This window comes from Poecilia formosa, unplaced genomic scaffold, assembly GCF_000485575.1.
Source record: "Poecilia formosa unplaced genomic scaffold, Poecilia_formosa-5.1.2 Scaffold12, whole genome shotgun sequence".
Lineage (NCBI taxonomy): Eukaryota > Metazoa > Chordata > Actinopteri > Cyprinodontiformes > Poeciliidae > Poecilia > Poecilia formosa.
This window is the reverse complement of record NW_006799951.1, coordinates 1,057,619-1,076,768: the sequence shown is the minus strand read 5'-3', so window position 1 is coordinate 1,076,768 and position 19,150 is coordinate 1,057,619. Positions and strand designations below refer to the sequence as shown.

The 19,150-nt window shown below is 38.0% G+C and overlaps 1 long non-coding RNA gene across 1 annotated transcript in view; it reads left to right on the top strand.

Moving 5' to 3' along the window:
- Positions 1–1,579: 1,579 nt before the first annotated feature.
- LOC103133506 (uncharacterized) overlaps positions 1,580–19,150 on the top strand; it is a 41,207-nt gene continuing 23,636 nt past the window's right edge. The window contains exon 1 of the long non-coding RNA XR_001661338.1: positions 1,580–1,733. This is a non-coding gene — a long non-coding RNA (uncharacterized LOC103133506). The remainder of the gene's footprint in view (positions 1,734–19,150) is intronic.

The following is a 19,150-nucleotide window of genomic DNA, read 5'->3' as shown; positions in this document are numbered from 1 at the left end:
AAAGATCAGTTTTGCGCTCCCCTCGTAGCTGTTTGCCTTGGGTGTGTTTTTGTTGAAATAATTATCACATTTTTTTTTGCACCAAATCTCAGTCAGACCTTTTTAGCTCTCTGCATGATGCTCCGAAGGCAGCCCGGAGCTAATTCTTCAGTGTCATCCTCTTGCCTTTCCAAGAACATCAAGCAGTTGAATCAGTGAGCTTTTGTCAGCTATTTTTTTTTAAACCATTGTGTCACTTCGCTGCTGCATTGTAAGCCATGCAGAAGAAATATTGTCTTCTATTTTCTTTTTTATATATATTATTATTATTATTGTTTGAAAATTACTGCCAGAAAAAATCTTGAAAAACTTGTGTAAGTTATTGTCAATAAGTCGCAATGAATCAATTGGATCTGCAATTTATAATTCGGGGCTCAATGTTTTCAGATGTATTGCATCGAAAGTTGCTAGAAGGAATTGCTTTGCACCACGGAGCCATTCATCATTCTGTGCTGAAAACAGTGTTAATGTGTACAGCTATTAGGGCTTGTAGTCTGACAGAACCAACAATCTGGTTGTTTTTGATTGTCGAGTTTTATTTCTTTGTAGGAATTTTATTTTTAATGGGGCAAAATATCTTAAGATAGTTTTTATGGATTTTCTTTTTGTCACTCACCGTCCTGCGTGCCCAAATTCATAAAAACAAAACTCCATGCAGTGATAAAGACAATGAAATGTTGCAGAAAATTGCACAAAATAAGGTGAATTCTCAATGTACAAAGCTGTTTCTTTTAAAATTGCATTTAATTTCATCAATCTTTATGTATTTATTTATTTATTTATTTACCACCGTTCTTATCTTTAAACAGAGCAGTTAAAATATAATAATTTAATACAAAATGTTCCCCCATGTTTTATTCTGCAGGTGTTATATTTTTAATTAAAAAAAAACAACACAAAATTGTCATTTCAACATTCTGTATAGTTTATTTAAAGTCCCCCAAAAAATAATAATAAAATGCTTAAGTGATGTGCAATATCTTCCTCAAGTATCCATGCCATTTTTCACATTTTACCACAAGACAACCTCAGACTTTTGTATTTTAATAAATTATGCATAATTGTGAAGTGGAAGAAAACGTTTGACTTTCACTTTTACAATAAGGAATTTGAAAAACAGTGAGCATGTAAGTATTCAGCTCCCCCAAGTTAATAATTAGTCTACATTTTTTTGTTATATATTTATTCAGTGCAAAATAATCGAGTAAGGTTGGATATGGATGTAAAGTAGTTTAGGCACAAGTGTCAGAAGGTGAACAGAAAATCAGTATCAGCCACCCAGTTTCAGTTTCTTCAGCTGACTTTTTATTTACTCTTTTCTTTGACTTCTCTCCCTTGAGCATCCAAAAGCTCACTGTTTTTATCTCTAATTGGCACCACACCTGTGCTTGATTGGACACAGCCACAATGGATCAGATCAGACAAACAAAATCTAGACAGAGAAGCACTAAAATTACAAATTAATTTACAAACTCCTACATAATGAAGTTGTCTGCAAAACAAACTACATAATACAAGATAACTCAAAAGGTTACTTTACAGAAAAAAACAACAACAAAGCAATACACAATAGAAAACCATTGGTAGAACCCAGGAAGGTCATCACTGACATCATCCAGCCATTTAAGCAGGAAGTACTGGGCCGGCCCCTCCCATACTCCTGCCCTGCTGCAGATCTACAAGGACGAATAATGGTGAGTACAAAGGAAAACAAATACCATAATAAATACACCTTGAAACAAATTCAACCCATAATCCAGAAATAATAACTTTAACCTAAACATAGATGGACCCTGCAACATAATGCTAACACAAACAAACCCGGGATAGTAAGTGAAGCAAAATTGCAATGTTTAAATTAATCATTATAACCAAATATAGAAAGTAATTGAATGAGAAAGAATAAGAGACAAGTGGTGAACACAAACTGAACCACTTTGTCACAGTGGAGAATGCATGAAACCAATATTTAAGGCCACAAAACTGATTAAGACCTGGACTTTGACTGGGCCACTCTGACACATGTTAATGTTTCAATCTAAACCACTCCCTTGTAGTTGTTGCTGTGTTTAAGGTCATTTTTCTGCTGGAAGGTGACACTCCACCCCCAGTCTCAAGTCTTTTGCAGCTTCTTAACAGGTTCTCTTAAAGTTTGCCCTATGTTTAGCTTTATTCATCATCCCATTAACGCTGTCCTACTTCCCTTCCCTACTGAAAAAAGCTTTAATGTCAAGATGATGCTTTTATAGGAATGCACAGTGTTAGTTTCCTGCCACAGTATTTTCCATGTTAAAATATAGTTACCTTTAAAAGCAAATGCTTTCAGTGAAATGTGCTTTAAGGTATACGAGTAAAATGGACTGAAAATACATTCCCACCACACTTTTCAGATTTGAAATTGTGGGAAAACCTTCTTTTTTTCTTCAAGTTCACAATTATGCAGTTGTTGTTGGTCCATCATGTACAATTTGAATAAAATAAATGCAAGTGAGTGATTGCAATGATTGAAAATGTGAGAATATTTAAAGGACATTTGTACTTTGCAAAGACAATAAATGCTTTCAAGATTTTATAATACTCAAATAAAACGAGTGATTTGCCATCAGATGCTAAAATGAATGTTTTTTTTTTCCCATTTGATCCAACTTTTACATAATGTGCCAGTGGCAAAGCAGGCAATACATGAGTGGATGTTGTTGAAGACGAATACCCTACGTGTCTTTTCCGAGCTTATCTTTGTGTTCTAGCTGACTATTTTGGATCAAGATGATCAAAAAATAACAAACCACATGTTTTTATTGAAGCCAACAAGGCGTACAGTTATGGTACATGGAAAATATACTTTTTAACTATCTTTAAGGGTTAAAATGGACTCAAATCTAACAGTAAATGTACAAGATGTATTCCAGTGAATATGGCAATAAAATGGAAATGTTTGGTAAAATAGGTATATGTCAAATATGTGTGTTATATAGCTATGTAAAGGTATAAATTTTGAAGGTGTAGTTTATCTATGACTGTAAAATGTGTCATTTGAAAATTACACTAACAACTTACAAACATTAATCTTCAGTTTTTGCTAGTATGCAATGCATGAGCAGAACATATTGTGACAGTATGAAGGAAATGTAACAGATTAACATGTCGTCTTATACACACTGAGCCATAAACTATTTTAACATTTTTATTTTTATATTTATCACCCGCATAGTAAATGTAGATTGCAATAAGTGATCAGTCTAGTCACACCTTGCCATACTTCTATCACCATGTTAGTTGACTTTCAAAGATAAATTGAATCAAAGGTGACTAATGTTGGATTACAGCAGATTACCAGTTTGCAGAAACCACGATGACTATCAAGGGTGCAAGATTAAACACTTTGCCAATGACGCAAGTTCAGCAAGATGTTTTCTTACTGTTGCAAAAACCTTGCAAAGAAAAAAAATACTATTTCCACTTTATATTCTTCATCCACCTATTTCAGGGGGAGGATGTTCTCCTCTCTGAGAACATCCTCCTCAGTTTCCTTTTATTTTTTTTCTTCAAAACATGGAAAATTGCAAAACCTACAAAGACATGGTCATGCAAACAAATGAACAGGCTGGGTAAGGAGAACATTAATCAGAAAAGCACAAATTGCCTGATGTGTTATTGTGTGGTATATGTGTACCAAACCCTGAGCCTAGATGGTACAGCCTATTCTATATTCACTTCTTTGACTAAAGTCAAAGACAACCTCCGTCATCTTACCGCAAAGTTTGATGACCTCCAGCACAGAGGAGGGATTTGTCCATGTCATGTGAGGACAGTATTTAGTCTTTCTGAGATCCTAAAAGCATTCAGCCAAACCACATGCTTATTAATGGTTAGTGATATGTGTTTGAATGTGCCCAACAATTAACAAGGGAGAAACTGGACTAACATTAATCTCCTGGTATTTGGTGGATGTTAACACCCTCTCCTTGAACCGCTCCTCTTCTTCCAGCCACTCCTTCCTCTGCTTCCTTCTCTGCTCAATACTTTGCTCATCCTCTGACCTCCATCCCTCTAATTCCTCGTGCTCGGGGTCCAGTGAAAGTGATTTATCTTAGCGTGAAAAGACTTGTGATGACGCTGAGACAGGAGGCCCAAAGCCCTTGGCACAGAATGCTTCAATGGCTTTTGCATGAAGTTCATGGCCCCGGAGCCATGATAAATGTCAAGTGCAACAAACGTCCTGTAAATAAGACAGAGCACTGCCAAAGCCACAGACTGCTCATTGACTTCCCGAGCAAAAGCCGGTGTCTTTGTGTGCGCGCACAAGTGCGTGTTGGTGTATAAACACAACTTTATCCTCTCTCAGAATAAAATACAACACGGCTTGGATTTCATAGGCACCAGCCTGGCTCTGCAAGCAGTTATGAGCGTTACTCTGGAGGAGTTCGATATGACAGCTATGTAAAAGGAGAAAAAGTTGGATGAGATAGATGGCTGTAAATGTGTCAATAAAGAACAATGGCTTTTTTTTTTTTTAGGAAAAGGAAAGGACTGCAATACCCCAGTGTTCAGTTCTAGACACAAGTTTATGTCACATTATATTTATTATCACTGCCAGCCGGTGATTACTTCAAATATTAGTGTTTTGTTTCACAATTAATTTAAAAGAACCTTTTTATAAATATGTAGATGTGTGAGTGGAGCTGATGCTAATTTTTAGGTCATGCTCAGTGCTGCCACCTAATGGATACTGTTTAGATAGATGCACGTTTGAAGAGGAATGTAAAGACAACAAATTAATCTTATCCAAATGTATAGAAAATATATAGGAATGCACATATTTGAGTAGAAAAATGTATGCGATCCCACAGATTTTGTCTGTTTGATTTTTTTTTTGGTTGTTGTTGGTTTTCTTTTGTTTTTTTGTTGTTTTTTTGTCACACAGGTTCACAGAGGTCATCAAATACATAGCATAATATAATAAAATAAAACGAGTGAGTGATAAAAGCAGTTTTCAGATTATGATCTTATTCATCAAGGGAAAGCTATCCAAACCATTCTGTTCCTGGGTGAGGGAAAAAAAACAAAAACAAATGAGAAACAAATTCATCGACATCAATCAATGAATTTGATTATAATTGGATTTCTAAAACTGTTGTGTCTTAAAATGGCACAATGTGCCTGGAAAATGCGTGAAGCTGCCCTGTTAAGTATTTCAAAATATGAAAAAAACATTAATCTTTGATTGTGAAGATGGTCTTCTTCAGCTCTTCCTCTGTCCTGCTTGACCATAAAACACAAAGCTCTCAGCTCTGACTGTGGAAGTAATAAAACGCATATAAATGAGTAAAATCAATACTCTGAATTGTAATTCATTTGATCCAATTACTCAATTGACATTCAATTTTATGTAAAACACTTAATTATGTGAAATACTTACTTCTTAAGCACCTTATAAACTTTGCCCCTGCCACTAATTGTTAAACATGACTTCAGATCAGTCCCAGTGCTATATTAGCCTCTTTTTTCAGTAGTCATACTTTTAGTAAAGAAAGACATTATAAAAGAATATACAAAAAATATATATATATACAAAAACAGCACAACCTCTGTGCCTATTCAGATCCAAAATATTTGAGAATCTGGCATCATCCTGGCTGCGCAGTTTACAGTATTATCTTACTAGATTCACTCCACATACCTCAGGAAATTCCCTGATGTTTAAAAATGAGAAGCAGAGCAGGAACAGGGCTTCATGTTATTAGAATTATCTGGGGAAGCACAGTCCCGCATATATCATCCGCTGCCACGGTGTCATCCCCACTTGATAAACTGCACTTCCTGCTAGTGGAGGACACCGAAGGTTACAGCTGAGATTAAAAAGAACAAAACAACCTCCCAACTGGAGTGGTGACACGTTCAACCTGTGGGAGAGCTCCAAATCATTTGGATAATTCAAGACGTGCAAGAGAGTTGGGAAACCTTCAGGAGTCCTCCACTGGACCCTCGATATCCTAATGATGTTAGAACTTATCCTCATGAAGGAGAGTGTGTTCAAGCAATTACTTAAACTTAACAAACATATGCCTTCATCTAATCAAATGATTAAACAGGAGCATGGATTTCCTGTTCTTTGACATTTTCTTTTAATATAAAGACACTGTCTTACCCTTTTCTCTCTGTTGAATTGACTCAAACACCTCGGCTCCACTCAGTATTGGTTCTGCCCAGGAATTGTGACCTGATGTTCGCCCAATGCTAAGCTGTGTTTGCTCACCAGGTCCAGACACACTGCGGCAATTTACGAGCCTCTGGCCGGAGGCTGATTAGAGCAGAGCTTGTAAATGTATTTTGGCATGTATGTCGGGTTTTGCCGGAGCCTCCCCTCTCAACCCCCGTCACGCATTACCTATATTTCAGCGCTGAAACAGAGGTGAAACACATGCAACACAAGGAGGGTGGACATGTTAGTGTAAAGAGAGGGCGTTGTTTAGTCCTCAAGAGTCTCCATTTTGGAAATGCTTTCAGGCAACGTGTCCACACCTTGTGTTATTTTTTTATTTTATTTTTTTTTTTTGTTTTGTGGCGAGAACACCGGTTGATAATTACCTTCCTCTATGTTGTTTCACGTATTTCTAATGTTAAAACCCTGCAGTGTTTCTTTTTAATATATGTTCAAGCCCCTTTCTGTGGTATGTCTTACACTTTGTTTGACCTTCTCAGGAAATATCAATGAGCTCTGCTACCTGTCATCCAACTCTCAGCATGATTTGTGACTGCAACATCTGACCAGAACAATTGCATTAACAAGTGCCCTGAAGCTCCCAGTCTGTCAGGCTTCACTGATACCATGTGAGATCTTTATCAAATTACAATTATGAGATGTCAAATCCTCTCATTGTTTAACCTTGTGGACTGTGCTTGGACACGTGCCACTGTCACATGAACACTGGGTAAGTCATTTCTTAGGACTTGGTCTTCATTCTTCCTGGCAAAGACTTCTGGATCTTGCCAAGTTTAAAGGTTAGTTAGGTAAGTGTGATTTCCACATCCTAGTTTATAGTGACGCTGTCATTGTTAGTTGGTGCATAATAAGAAATGTACCCCCCCCCCGACTTTTTCAACCCTGTCTCAAAGTCTGGTGTTATGATTTTGAGCCGTTTGAATTTCTGGTTTCACCTCAGCAGTCATCCTCAATGTTTCAGTAAACACACCTGGAACTTAGTGAAACGATGCTGGCACTTAATATTGCAAAGTCGGTGTAACTTGTTCACATCATATAAGGCTTCAACAAAATTTCAGTCTGTGAGAGTGTGGGAAAGAAAACGGTGGGGGGAAGGGGGTATACCAGAAAGTTTTCTTGTGGAGTAGAAGATGCACTGCATTGGACTTTTCTAGATTATTTTGACATCACAACCACAAACTTCAAAGCTAATTATGACAAGGGCTCAGAGGGTGAAAACTGGTATTAAAATGTTGACAGAAAAAAAAAAAAAGAAAAGTGTTGAATGCATTTATATTTAGCATATGTTGATTCGATAGTCATCATTTGCTGTGATTACAGCTGGAAGTTTTTTTTAGGGTATGTGTCTCATTCATCTTTGCAAAATTTGCTAAAACTGTGTTATACGTTCTTGGCTGTATGTTTGGAGTCCTGCTGCCAGGTTTAAGGATCACTTCAAATGTGTCATCTGTCCTGTTTTCCTAAAATGGCTTGAATGATTGGCTTGTCTCAGTCAATTTGTGGCTTATTTTCCAGTGCATTATTATAGGTCTTGCATAACGCTTTATTGATCTAATGAGTCTAGTTATTCTCAAACTCTGGCAGCATTTTTCCACTATTTGCAGTGATGTTTACAGTGAAACAGAGACCACATTGGCTGTTGCACCTTCCTTTCTGTCTGTATCGTGTGTCATTAGCTGTGGTCTCAGCATGAGAAAAATTAACTTCTGAAATAGTATTTAAATATGCTGCGCGTCACAGAGGAAACTTGCTAACAGAAGCCAAACACGTCAACAAAAGATCATCCGTTCAAATGACCAAAATGTCACTTTATTCAAGAGGTTAGCTGTACATGTAAAGTCAGATAAATGTTTTGAAATATACCATATTAATGCAAAAAAAAATAAAAAATCCTGCTGCGAAAAAAATTAATAAAAATGGATACAGGAGCATCAAATAAATCACTGATTAAGTTCAATGGGATAGTTACCTTTCCTTTGATTCTAACGACTCCCCCTGCTATTCATGCATTTTTGATTGAGTTGTCCTTATGGCACAACATCAAACTAACAAAATATCTTATTTAGTCTAAAAACATCATGGGGTGTATTCAGACATGTGCCGTATCTGATAAGCGGTAAGTCTGAATGAACGACCTCACACACGTTCTGAGAACAACCCCAGTTCAGCCCTAAATGACTGTTTGCTAGCAGCAGCATTGTTTAGAATCTACACTTAGAGAGAGATAAACAATTACACTGACCAAATCGCCTTAGTGCATTAGCGTTATTTATGACCCCTGTGTAAATATAAATTGAGGTGAAAAGGAAATGAAGCCCTCTCAGGGGTGTCATTCAAGTCAAGCTGGCAAGCTGTAATTCTCAGACCCAGAAGACAATGCAGACGGTATATGATATTGCTTCGTGTGGATAAAATATGTCTGTCACTTGGCATGTGTGTGGGCCGAAGCAATCACATATGCAGAGAAGCGGCATGTGCTCAAAAGAAATCAATAAAGTGCATGGGATTTGGGATTTATGATGACGTCCTATTGATCATGTTGGCGCTGACTCTTTAAAGCACTCAGACATGCCAATGGGTATTATAGCTAAATCAGAAGTCCGACAGAATGAGTGGATAACGGAGTATAAACAACAGTCTTCGCTCTGACAGTTACTGTCCCACCTATTCAGGAACTGATAAAGGCAGGTGAACACAAACTGTGTGGGATGCAACACCGTGTGTGGATTTTTAAGGTCTATTTTTTGTGCCAGTGATTCAATTTTTAATTTTTTTTTTAACATTTTAAAGCTTGTGAATTTTCAACATATAAAACAGCAAAAACACATGTTATATCGAACTGTATTTATGCAGTACTTTCAGGGACATCGTTCTAAAATTACAGATCCGCGAATGAATTCAGTAGAGAGACAAAACCTGTCTCTTTATTTTTTTTATTTTTTTTTTTTACTTTTTAGGGAAATGGAGTCATTTAGTAGATTTCTCACTGTGTGCCTATCATTCACACTGAGCTGCTTTCTCCACACTGCTGATAATCATACATATTCTATGCGCCAGCAGGCCATAAATCTTTGTCCCCGTTGCCCCCCCCCTCGTCATTCATCAGTCACGCAGAGAGCAGGATGAAACACTGCCTGCTTGAAAATATATCATATTAGTACCTGGGATGTTTACCAAGATAATGTGAGACAACAGCAGAGGGTGAAATATAGCACCACTGCATTGTCTAAATTAAAACCACTCCCTCTCCCCTACAGACCACCCTCGTACGGGGAGCTGAGTGTTATTGTGACAATGAGTCATGAAGACTGTGGCCTCAACCTTCTTTTACCTTGTGGTGCAACTTCTTGGATAAAAAAGCCAGAAGATTTGAAACATCTCCTGCAGATTGCATTTCTAAGTGTTTTCTTACTGGGTCACAAAAACTTCAGCTTAAATCAAAAATCAAAGTTGCCCTACAAAACCAAAAAAAAAAATAATAATAATTATTATATTTCTAAGATCTTTACCACAACTAAATTCATCCAACTATATTTTAATCCAACAAGTAAATGTTACAAACATTAACCAGAAAGGTTAAAATGTGCTGCAGCTTCCTTGATAGAGTTAGCAGCCATGCATTATAGTTGCACATTACTGGAAAATATGGATGATAATTTGTATTTACTTTTATTTCAGCTATACTTTGTGATGATAGTATTTCCAACTAAGCAGGGTTACACATATTTTTGCAGTGTTTCTATTACTCTCAATGAGTTTCAACATATCTGACTCCATATCCAGAGTACACAAGTTTGCATGTGATGATTCTCGAGATTCAACATCTAATGTGCAGCTGTATTCTGAACCCGAAAAAAGGATTAAGAGAGAGTGCATGTATCCAATCATGTCTCTAGCCTTGAGCTCATCAAAGAATATTAGGAATTTAGAAACCCTAAATACTGTTTTTTTTCTTATGTATTTCAATAACCAGGGACAAAGAAATTGGCCTGCTAGCATTTGGACCTATTGATTGCTCGTCAGAGCAGATTATGGAAAAATGACTAATTGGTGTATCAGAAAGTTACATTCATCTCTTAAAGGTTCCTAAAATAGCTAGCAGAATAACAAAATACCAACAACAAAAAAACCCTTGCATTACTGGCCAAGTGAACTAGTTATGCACTGATCATACCAGTATTTCTCTACGCATTCATTTCTTAATGGGTATTATTATGTGTTTTCCAAGGATATAGTGCCATTTTATAGCATAATCAAGTAAATATGCTACCATTAGTTGTTATAAAAAATATTTCTATGTCAAACATGACTTAAAACAAATTTTACTTCTTGATTCAACGCCTGGAAATTGGTTCCGTCTCTTTAAAAACTCTGGCTCTTTCTGAAACTCCACCTTCAGGAAGTCATCACAACATGGCTCCTCTATTAACCTTTTAACAATGTTTTTTTTTTTTTTTTTTTTTTTTACCAGCATTTCACTGAGACGTAGCTCATATAATGAGTCAGGTGGACCCAAGTGGGGGAGTCAAGGGTGAGGGCTGCTCTACGAGGCCGAAGCTCAGAAGCTACAGCTCAGAAGAGGAGCTGCGCCTTAAAGGTGGTGCTTGCCCCCCCCCCCAGATGTTTTGTTAAATAGCCTAAATATGATCAAACAAATCTCAGGATTCTTTTGAATTTTAAAAAGTGGTCATTGATGTATTGCATATTGTAATGAACCAGCAAATATGCATTGCTAATTCATTACAGCATATGAAGAGTCACAATGTTTAGCAATAATATAATATGAGTAACTAGATTCTTATGTGTATGTGTGTAAGTCTGCTTTAAAATGCTGTAAAGCACAGCCGGACGCTTTTTTTTTTATTACAATGCCGTGTGTGAGCATTATGGTAGCCAAAGCTAGGCTGACATTCAGGCTAGACAAATCTGTGAAAATTGCATTGCTCTGTGTTGCTCCCCTCACATTAACAACATTTATACGATTGCCTTTTCATTGTTGTGTTCATAATGGCATGCATACTTCTTAAAATCATTAGCAGAAGACACCTCAGGCAAAAATAATTTACATACAACTCAAAAGAGGAGGAAATAGGAAACACATATTAGAAAATTTTCTTTGTAATTACTGACTTACTGCCTTTAATCTCTATACATCTAATAATTTAGATTAGTGATTTAGCACATACATTTGGCAGTCTGCTCAGGTTTGCCTATGTTAAAGCTCATTGCAGACAGTAATCCACAAGCTATGTACAGTCATTTCCCTCTTTATATTCTCCTTTAGATTAGAAATGTAATTTGAGGAGATGGATGTATTCCCTTCCAGTTTGCTGTGATCAGGGGTACTGCTGTGCAGAAAACAGCATCGCCTCCCGATTATTGAATTTTTATGGCCAGGTAATTAATTGCAGATTCTCTGTTTTGTTCTATTTCTTTCCTCTCTGACATTTTAATTTCGACAAAAAGCCACGGTCTCCACACGGCCCTTCTCTGGAGATCCTAATGGCCTATAAAACAAGATGACTTATAGATATGGCGAGACTTTGCTTCACCCATGATTGTTTGAAACCTTGCTGATCACACAGAATTTAGTCCCCCTCTTGCTTTCATCCTGCTGCTGTATTGTCTCTGCATTTCCTTCACCGACCTGCTGAATTAATTTCTTGTCAATTAAACTGCAGCCACAGCGAGACCATCTGAGGAACAGAAATCTATCAAGGTGTCATCGACCAGGAATTCATTATGGGATGCACCCTGGTAACTTTTCAAATGCAGGATTCAGGCCATTATTCCTTAAAGACGATTGTCATTACTTGACCAGGCAGGCCAGTGTCCTTGGCATGTGTTGCAAGCGTTGCCTTTTAGAGCAAGAGGGATGATCAATTGCAGAGACGAATGATGTGTGACATATCTCAAGGCAGACAGGTTTGAATTCTTATATCAAATCTGAATCCTTTGCTAACATGGAGAACATTAGTTACTCTCATGTCTGCATGCACAGCCAGCATGCAGAAAGAAAAACAGGGGTAGGTAGTTTATTATTGTGCAGCGGTTCAGTTCTTGAGGGATTGAAGAGGAAATTTCCTCAGCAATCATTTTATAAAGTATAACTGTTCAATTGCTTGTTAACCCAAACGAAAAGGCAGCCAGTCACATGGCAACAACTCAGTGCATTTAAACCAAACTTTCTAACACTGGAAAAGATGACTTGGTGAAGTTCACAGCAAGCATCAAAAGACAAAGAAAGCAGATTTAAGTGACTTTGAATGCTGCATGGTTGTTGGTGCTAGAATTTCAGGAACTGCTGACCTACAGACACGATCTTTTTTTTTTAATTTATTTATTTACAGAGAATGGTCTGAAAAGACCAGTTAAGTAATATCTAGTTAAGTGCAATAAGACCTCACTAATGCCAGAGGACAAGGGGGGTGGAGGGGGGGTGGCCGGCCAGACAGATAGATCTAAGACAACAGAATATGTCAGTACTGGAAGTTAACAGGACCAGAACAGACACAAGTTCATTATCTAAGGACATAGAGTGCTGTTAGTAACTTTCACCAATACTGAATTTGTGCTATAGTAAGACTCTTTAAATACATCATTAATGTGTAAGTGCTCACAAACCTTTTCACCAACTAGTTTATCAATAATTTTAGATAAGAAAGAGCATAAGATACAAGTTATAATTTATTATCATCTTGAGAAAACATTTCTTAAATGTTAATCACAACTAACTAAAAAGCCAGTAGGTGTTGACTAAGGATATGTCAATAATATCTAAAATGGAAGAGGTGCCATAATGGAAGTGAATTTTTTCTTAAATAATTTGGTAGTGATGTGGGACTACCAGTAAATATAACATACACGCTGAAGGTTTAGAAAACGCAACTGGATCAAAACAGTCCAAACACAGATCAAGTTCCACAGTTGCAATTGTGCCTCATTTTCTGAGGTCAAAGTACTCCCATTTGGGACAATGTCAGTAGTTCAGTTTTTAATTGAATCAAATTTATTTACAAAGAATCCTATGAAGTCATCATCACTGCTGACAGCTGAGGGATGGAAGGCTGAACAGCGCTATGACTCTATGTGCATCCTTTTTTTAAGAGGTGCACTTAAAAAAAAGCCTAGGATTATTGAAGTCAACAAATGTGCAATCATTGCATGATATTATTACGTCAATATATTAAAACCTCACAAGACGTTTTCTGTCACTCGCTGAATCTATACCATGAAGTGCTTAGTCAGCCCCTGAAGCAAAACTGGATCAAACCCAGTGTTAGCAAGGTGCACCTAGTCGGTGAGAGTACAAACCAGGATTTTCCTTTCTTGCATGGTAAAAACCTTGGGTTTTTAAATATTTACTAGCACTGGCTGTCTCCAACTTGCAAACACAAAAAAAAAAAAAATTGGAAAGATGTTTCATGCTCCAATACAAATTCAGCAACTTTATGTTGAGACTATCACTTGTTACATTAGGCACTGAGCAGACCATATTAGCATTTAACAGCAGTCTCCTTACATCATCATACAATGAGGAAGAAATGTTTATGTTGCTAAGACCAATCTTCCCAGTATTCCTTGCTGCTTTGTTTGTCCACGGGATATCTACCCAGCAGTGTTTATTTATCAGCCCTCCTTTGCCTCTTTCTTCTTTCCACCGTCTCCTTGTCATGGTCCTTTTTTCTGCTGTGTAAGCACAAGTCTCGCACAACATATCACTGCTGAAGCACACCCGCCTCCTAACCTTCAAGAGTTCTTTCCTCGTACAGCCTCTACGGCTCTTTAATGGCTGATGCAGTTACCATATTTCAGTCCTAATTGGGTCGGAGCTACACAGCCAATTTGGGCAGGTAGTTTGGAGGAGAGTTCCTCTGCGACATTGTTAGGCTCTGGCAGGTCTTCTTTGTTGCCAGGTGTGGGGTGTAATTGCCACTGAATGAAAAGAGCACCTCCATATGTGGGACCGTTGTGGTTTGTTAGGGAATATGAGGGTGCTGCATCCACAGCCTTGTTGTCTTCTGTTCCTGCTCCATAAGGCAATACACAAACGTAGAAATTAGGTGACATGTCAGATTTACATTCTTTGGTGATTTCGTAGTTCTATGGCATGGACAAGCAGAGTTTTTTTTTTCTTTTTTTTCCATGAACCGATCAAAATGACATATTACTTTCCAAACACCCTCTGTTTTCTCTTCTCTGCTTCATCTTAATCTCCGCTGTGAACAAATGTACCATATTGTCCATGAAGCATTGCTCAAAGATAAAGATACGTCTCCCTCTATGACCTTCCGTGCCGTAAAACTTCTGAACCAGGATCTATGGCGGCCATTTTCTCCCTAGCCAGTCATGGAGAAGCAAGAGATGTAAATGTCAGTCTGTGTCTTCTTAACACTCAATAAAGGGCCGAGATTGGGGCCCTCCGCTCCGCCAGTCGATTGGCCATCTAATGAGGAGAGGCCTTACCATACGTCTAAAAGATTCACTACTGTTTGTGTTTCACCAGAGGCCCCTGCACGGCAATAATTCCAAGCAGATAAATGTTTTCCCGATAAAAAGCTGAAATAAGCTGTCGGGCCGAAGTTGATGTAGACAAGAGGAATCACACAATTAGCGATCAGTGGAGATTTATCCTGGAACAAGAGAAAAGGAGACAGGGGGACTTTAGTCCTTTTCTCTCCCCGGCAAATATCAAGGCCTACCTTAAACCAGTTTGTTCTTTCTTCTGTATTTTCTCAACCTGACTGTCATCAGTCTCCAGCTTTAGCTTTATAGCAGCCCTTTGTGTTTTTGCATCTAAAATGTCTTGCCTCCCAGTAGCATTTAGCCTGTTAATTTAACAAGTTACCAAGAGAGAGGGTGTTATGGATGATGCCATTTCAATGAGACAATGCTTTCTAATCTCTGTTTATCTAGAGGCTACTTCCCGGCCTGGAAAAGAAGAAATCCATTTGATCTGTTGAGAAGATAATAATACAGACGCTTTTAAATTGAAGACATAACTTACTTCAAGTTATGTTAATGGTCGGATTACTTTCCAAATGTACTGATGGTGCAAAAATAGACAAAGTTATTTTATGCTCGCCTACGTAGTAAACTGAAATCAACAAATCCTAGAAAGCCTTAAATATAAGGAATATTTCGACATCAGCTGTGCTCTACTTTGGCCATAAAATAAAAGTGGCCTTTGTAATTAACCTTTAAGTGAGATGAACTTCACCATGTATTTCTCATTTCTATTATTGACCTGTATAAATCAAATCGGAATGATGCAGTCAGTCCTCGCATTCAGGGCTTCCCAGGAGCTCCGGCATGCTCCTCCGGTTTGATGACATCATCTCCCAATGGGCGCGTGAATTATCTTGTTTTCGCCAGATCTCTCAGATGTATTTTCTCTGCTGGTCTCGCACAAATGCATCATTTAAACCATTAGCGGTACCTAGCTCTTTCATTAGAATGAACTATATCATCCCCTCCCCAGAGGCACCCGCGAGCCATTGGACTGTGAGAATACATTTTAGTGAGAGGGAATACTGAAGGCGGCAACACGCCTAGGTAAAGTATTACTTAATTTATATTGCTAATGTATAACATTGATTCTCTGTGGGGAAAAGAAAGGACAACATATTTTCAGAGCCCACATCATTAAGGTTTAATAATTTAGACCCAGTTAGCGTGATAATAAATATACTGAGGGAACTTAAGTGAGGCTTTCGGTGATGAATACAATTAGAAAATGTCGCACTTACATAGAAGAGTAATATGAATGGGGTGTAGAAATTAATTGGAGTAGGAGCAATGGTGTGGCCTGCGGTGTTCCATGGGAGGAATAAAAAACGGCCTATTTTTCCAAGTGCCCTTTCCTGAATACTAACTGTCCTCTGCATGCTGAGTTTCCTTATCAATATCTCTATAACTAACAAATAACTGCTCTAAAAGACAAGGCTGGCGATTTGTTAGGAGGAGGAAGGGCTCCTGCTTCTTATTTTTTTTTTTCTTTTCTCAAAATGCAGGTTTGCATGTTGAAATTAAAAGACTTGTGAAGCACTTCATTTTATTGCTGCTTTGATGTATGACTTTACATCACCTATAGTGGTTCTAGTAGATCATTAGATGAGGAATAATGGGATAACAGCCACTGCTACACATACAAGCCTGAAGATTTATTTGCTTCATACAGTATGGATCAGCAGTACTGTGATAGGGCTGCTGTGAAACCATTCATTATGCTGCATTTCAACTCCCCATAATGAAGTCGCATAAAAAAATAAAAAAATAAAAAAACAGATGACTGAGGTGAAATGGGGAGTTAAAACATATATTTTTCTGATAAATTATCAATAGCATCCTTTTATTTTTAGTTAAAAAAAATCCTACTTCATCGAAGTGCTGTTAATAACTACTTTCTGTAGCTGTTTAACATTTGTAATACAAATACTTAAATTATACAAAGCATTGGTAGTTATCTGACTAATGAAATAAAACTGAATAATGCCGTTAAAAGGAATTTGCATTGCCTCTATGCAGTGTACGCTCTATTAAGCAATTTTATGGATTGCGTGGTTGTTCCTAAATGCACTTCTCACATCACAGCCACACAATAGTGTCTCTTGGCACTGCCCACTTTGGATGAATTTTTAAAATTCTCCTGCTATGCTTTAACTTGGGGTTTAGTTTCACGACTTCACACGATGACCATTAACCAATGCTCATACTTGATCTGCCTCCATGTCCTCAGATGCTTTGCTTTGGGAGTGAGACTACTGATATGTAAGATGTGCATCATTGTACACAGGAGAATTAAGTTATTATATGCATGTTGGTGAGTTAATTTGTACCTACTACTAGCCCTCCCGTACTTCTACTGACATTGCATGACAAAAATGGCATCCTCTTGTTTGTAGAGATGAGTCCTCCTCCGCTTCTTGACACCAGGCCAGGGTAGAACTATGTCACAAAGAGATCTCTGCGATGTGTTGCGTGATTGCTCAGAAGTTTGTGGGCGTGCTTTATGCAGAAATGTGCCTGGACAGCAATTTCCTTCTGCTTGTCTCTCCAGTTTTTGCAGCCACAAGCAACATAAATACTCTTGAGGAGCATTTATTAGAGGAATTACATAACATCTGTACAATTCTTCAATAAATACCTGCAAAGTTTCTCATTGTCAAATCACTAAAGTTACTAAAGTCATTGTTCATGAAGGAGGCTGTCTGCAGAAAGACATGGCACTCTCTCAATGACCGGAGCAAAACTGAGAATGCAGGGACGGAGTGACGACCATACAGAGGCAGAGGGGTATCCCAGGCACTGTGTGTGAAAGGTGTGTGCAAATAAGAACATCCCACCACATACGTCATTGAGTGTCGACTGTTTGACATTGGATGAAGTATGGGAGAGTCTTATCAAAGTGAGCTGAGCATGCTGTGTGCAGCAAAACACTACCTGTCCCTTTACTAACTGTAAAAGTAGCTCGACCGTCGGCTACCATATCTCCTGTTGTCTTTTTTTTTTTTTTATGTCTACTGTCTCAGATGAATTCAGCCCTGCCCTCCAGCACGATCAGCAGCAACAGGAGTAGCAACCACTCAAAAGCAACATTGTATATATCAGGTAAAACATAGGCTGATTTTGCTTTGCATTGTTCCCACGTGACTATAACGACAAAGCATGAAGAGATTATGGGGCTGTTGTCATTCAGCCTGGTAGTCTGTAAGTTATGTTGTTGTAAAGCGTTTTAAAATCTTGTTTTATGCGCCCCCCTTTTTTTTATTTATTTTAATTTGAGCACCTAACTCTCCGAAGGTCTGTGCACAGCCCGAGTGTCAGATGTCTATTCTTAAATGAATCAGGAAATAAAAACGGACTGCGACATCCCTACTGTCAAAACTCAAGTCAAAGTACAGCACTTTCTGGTTTTTGAAATTTTTCTTTTTCTTTTTTTTTTTTTTTTTGTCCTTGACTGTTCTGTATCTAATCAAAAAAAATTTATTACATGCCACTCATGAAAAATGGAAAATCAGAGATATCAAAAAAATGCTACAAGGGAGTACAGTCAGACAATCAGGCCCAGTTTGTTCCTTATGAAGTCATTTCCTTTTTATGGACAAAGCAGCAGGTGAAAGCTCAGAATGGATATGTGATACAAGTTTTAGGGGTAATCTCCCTCACAGCAAAGAGCATAAGTCGACTCTGTTGATACCGGGAATCACGATCCTATTGACAACAGCAAGTCCCTCTTTCTGAAAAGTGATAACTGTGCAGTTCAGTCCCACTCAACATTTATGAATGTCATTCCTGCCTCAGTCTGGGCCCCTGCCTTGTAATGGCTTTTAGCGTCATGTAACACTTCTACGTGTGAGTGAATGCACAAATGTGTCTGAGGGCCCGCTGAGTGAGTTTATGCTCGCCGTTAATCATTGTCTTGGCCAGCTGGCAGTGGTCGCAGGGCAGGTGGACCTGTCAGGTTGGCAGCTACAATCATGCAGCACTGACACTGGATCCCTGAAAGATGACTGTGCGCCTGGTATCTCTCAAGTCCCGTGTCAACTGGTGCTTACCAAGTGCTATTTTGACTGATAGTTTAGATTACAGTCAGGGGTGTTGAACTTTCCCCAAGAGTGGCAGTTAAACACCAATAAAAAGAAACTAAAGAGTCAAAGAGAAGATGTGATGTTTTATTTTGTTGCTATTTCACCAACATAAAATCCAGCTGAGTTCTTCTGTAGGCATTTTCAATTTTATTTAAAAAAAAAATAATAGGATCATTTGAACGTGTGCAATGTCACTTTGGTTGTCTACTAGAGCATGCTGCCTGCTTTTTGCACACTGCAGCACATCCTGTTTGTTTTTTTGAAAACAAACTTTTTTTTTAACTCCATGTGATTGTTA